This window comes from Triticum urartu, chromosome 7 (genome assembly GCF_003073215.2).
Source record: "Triticum urartu cultivar G1812 chromosome 7, Tu2.1, whole genome shotgun sequence".
In the NCBI taxonomy this organism is placed as follows: domain Eukaryota; kingdom Viridiplantae; phylum Streptophyta; class Magnoliopsida; order Poales; family Poaceae; genus Triticum; species Triticum urartu.
In genome coordinates, this window is record NC_053028.1 from 707,833,534 (window position 1) to 707,837,902 (window position 4,369).

Sequence of the window (4,369 nt, forward strand, 5' to 3'; positions counted from 1 at the left end):
ATTTTATTTCACCACTACTATCGTAACGCACAGAAAACACTGACGTTTCCGCTCGCTTTCAACCACTACCACTTTACCTGAGCACTGTGACGCAGCCGGTCAAGTATTGAGTTTCTGCTAGTATATCAAGGACTTATGAGAACTGAAAAGAAAAAAAACGGAAAAATGAATTCTCATAGTTCATTGAATTAAGGGAGGGCCATTCGTGGGGGATTCATGGAAGAGTTGGGTTCAATTCCCTTTACACGCGATGTGGCGAAAAAGACTGATTCAACGAAATATGCCATGCCAGCATTAAGATTTAAAACGTGTCGTCTACTTCCCGGAAATGTTCGGAACAGAGAACTTTCTCTAATCCAACGCCGTATTCTCCGAAGATTGAGGAACAAGAGGAGATCCATTAAAAGAAATCTTTCTCGGAGAGAAAATCTAAACAGTAACATCAAATCACAAACTACATGAAAGTTGTCTCTTTATTATGGGGATTTACCCATAAGGGAGATGCCCAGAGGAAGAGAACGAACTTCATATATCCCTTTTTTACTCAATCAAGAAACAAGATCGGACGTGATTCCGGTTCGTCTCCATTTTAGTGACACTCTTCCTCAAGCAAGGCAGCCGATAAGTCATCGAAGGGTTTGTTTGAATAATGGACTGGTAACCATTACTCATTTGAAAGTTTCCCACGGTGATCTAATATCTTTTAAAGAAAATGACGTGAGAACCCGCGGTTTTGAATTAAGGAGATCTTTCTATATCGACATATCAGTTGGAAAAATCATAGGCAAATTCCTATCGGTCATATCAGTTGGAAAAAGAAGAGGCAAATTCCTACCGGCCAGAATCTGGAGAAGAACAAAAAAAGAATGGTTCCGCTTACTCACAACTCAGAGGGGATGCCGCTTACTACTCAAATCCAAGGAATTGCAAAAGTTGCGTTCTTATATGCAAGAAGAAGACTTTGAAAGAACAAAGAAGTTTGGATCCGCAAAAGTATGCTTAGGCAGTTCCTTCGCTGAGCACAACAGAATGAAGAGGAATTTGTTTCATTTCAAATACTTCTTCTTATTGAAAAGAGGGAAGGAGAAAAACCGAAATCTTCCTACTCGAACAATAAGTCCTTTTGTAGAAAAGTCTTCTTTATATAGTAATTCGACCTATTGCTCCGGATCCCTGTTTACTAGGAAGATAAGAATCAAAAGGATCGAACTACCTACTCATTATTCGGAGGTGAATCATAGAACACTAAAAGCTGTGGTATCTTATGGACCTAACATAGGTCACATCCCTCACGACATAAGATTGAAAGATCCAAACCTTCCTCTTCAGAGCGGAAACGGACGTGGCCAAAACATATAAAAAAAGATCGGCCTAGTCGCTCATAGGGACATATCTATCCGGATAGAGGATAGTCTAGATCAATTTTGAGAAAAATCTCTCTCTATATAGATAGGTATCTCTGTGGATAGAGATAAAGATAGGGATCCCTATAAATCGAAATATATGGAAAAAGTGCACTTTTTGACTACTACTACTATTTCTTAGACTTTTTCAAGGAAACATCGTTTTTTCGATTTTGACTGAATTGGTCGGAGCGTAGACGAGCAAGCAGAGCCCAGGAAAGAGGTCAGATCGTCATAGAGCAGTCGACTATAAGTATAAGACTGCTGGCCTGAGAGAAGGCAGTCTCTCTCGGGAAACATGGCCCAATTTCTCTTCTTTCTTTTCACACGGGCAACAATTGGGAATAAAACAGACCATGAACATGAGTTTAAAATGTAAAAAAAGGGAAGAGTGCATTCTCCACTTTCTTATCTTGAAAATGCGTAATATAGTGATTTCATGTGTCTGTTTCTCTGAAAAGGTGGGTCGGCCCTTAGGGCAAACAGTAGTGCCAGGTTCCATTGTGGAACGGTCGTTTGCCGGTGACCTCTGTCCGCTGTAGTACGAGTGACTGGCGCATCGCATCCAATCTCTCATGTCAATGAGTCAGTTAGAAAATAGCTCCAAATGAATCAGTGATTTCCCCTTTATTTCCCTCGGAGCGCAAGGGGAAACAAGATTGAGAATGAATTAAAACACACCAAATGTTTCATTTTTCCTATTATCAGTGGTCAGCTCTGATACAAACCAGGGGAAAAAGAACCTGGAACGCCTTCTTTAAGGCGCTACTATTTCTAGCATCATAGGTGCTTTATCACAATACGAAAGATGTACATACGAGGACTACGATTCCGATTTAGAGATATTCCTACGAGCGATAGACGTAGTAAGGAAATTACGTATGCCAATAACAAATATGAATACGAATTACGCCTACGAGCCTACGCAATGGCATGTTTCGGCGTATAAAGCTAAGAACGAGAATAGCCTACTGCCTCCAGTCGGAAAAGGCAAAGGTATCCAGTATAGGATATCGATGAACGGAGGACAAGGAAAGCAGGCAAGGTGAACCTCCTTTGCCAAAGCCCTTTTGAAATACCTTCTTTTTGAACCTTTAGAAAATACCTGCTAGCTATCCCTAGTTTTGTTTAACCAGCTTTCCCCCAAAAAGGGGAGATCCGCTGTTAACTGCTCACGGAAACATCCGACCATATGGTCAAGTCGTCCGCCTATCTTTCTGATTTCATTCGTTTTCCGATCGCATAAAAAGTCATGAGATCAAAAAAGAAATGTGAGAATGTAGTTACAGATGTAAAAAAAGTCAATATCTCGTCTCTTGTTCTTAAATCATGAATTGGATGATGTGCGTTTCATCAAGTATGAACATATTGCATTTTTTGCTATGCAATTTCAGTACCGGATCGACGTCCATTTATTTCTGTGTCCTCATCCGCGTGTATGTCTGTGTTAGATAGGCTCTGGAAGGCCTTACTTTACTAACAGGTAGGGCGCGTTACTTTTATTCTTTTTTTGCTGCTTACCCGCATGTTTAGATTATTTACTTGCGCTTTCACTTTTTCTTCGGCTGTCACCAACTTTGTTCAATGCTAGTCCCTAACCCATGAATAAGGGCTCCGCTGGCTACCGGGTTCAGAGAAGTTTGTAAGCTCTTTCTCTTTTTTCGTTTTTCGCCACCTCCTATGTCTTTCCGTTTAAGGTCTTTCATTTTCGGCATTAGCTTCGTTAGAGAAAGCCATGCGTGAACTACAAAGCATGGGATCCTGAACACCACGAAAGAAAGCGTACTACTTTTCAATAAGGTCCGGCTTCAGAGAGGAGAGACATGAACTTGTTTTAGGCGTAGAAAAGGCATACAGTATGAAAGATTGATTGAAAAGAGGTAGGGACTGGTCTCGCTGCTAAGGGAGAAGGAGACCTCTGTCGGAGCAAGCTAAAGAGCCCACTTAATATCGTCGATTTCTGGTAAGGCACTCGATCAAGCCTATACATCCGGGAATTTAGCTCCAAACCAAAGACGACTTGCTTTGCTGCATTTCTTGGGCCGGGGCTTTACTTGATTTTGGCGACAGAAAGGCCATATGATCTACTTTCTGGTGCCAGTCCCTTCACAAAGATAGCCCCTTCTTGCTCTTATTCTTATTCTTATTCTTATTCGGTGGAATACAAGAGTTCTGAAGCTCCTTTCTTTCAAGTGAAAGTTGCCTATCTTTCTTGGTTCGGAATCCAATCCAGTTGAAAACAAACAATTGCCCGATGGCAAAGTCAGATGAAAGGCTAGGAGTGTAAACCACGTACGAGCGTGGCGCAGAAAGCGAAATGTTTTGCAGCGAGTCAAGCGTAATACGATCAAAAGGAAATGGGGTCGATGCTAAAACTCAAACAGTTCCCCAGAGGGGGCCCCGGGTTGAAAGAGCGAGCTACATTCTTTCATAGAAGACAGAAAATAAGAGGACTGATGCTTTCTTACTTCATCTTAATATAGGGATTACAGCATTGGAATTATGGAATTTGAATGGATTGAGTACATCAAGATGAAGAAATTAACGTAATAAGCGATATTCTCAAAAGATTCGGCCATGCCAGAAACCTCAGTGTGCATGGCACTAAAAAAGGGTACAAAGAACCTGAGATGCAAGTAATGGCTGAATAGCCGGGGAAACACTAAATAAAGACAAGTGTCATCCAGACTTACTTGATTGATTGAATCGAGAGATGGAAATGGCATTGAGAGATTAGAAGGGATAGAGAAAACGTCAGATAGAGGTCGTGCTTCTACTCAGTCCAAAAGAACAATCTGAGTGAGGATAAGGTGGTTTATGTTAGGGTTCGAGAAAGCAACTTGTCATGCCAATCCTAACAAGAATTCCACTCTTTCTGGTCATGTCAGAAACCACCTCTTGGAAAGCAGATCGAAAGCCAATCGTTTCAGAAGATGATGACCCTCTTGTGCTCCTGCGTTCCTGCT

General features: G+C 41.4%; 1 pseudogene; it reads left to right on the plus strand.

Moving 5' to 3' along the window:
• Positions 1-265: 265 nt before the first annotated feature.
• Positions 266-1,741, plus strand: LOC125522730 (annotated as a pseudogene).
• Positions 1,742-4,369: the final 2,628 nt, after the last annotated feature.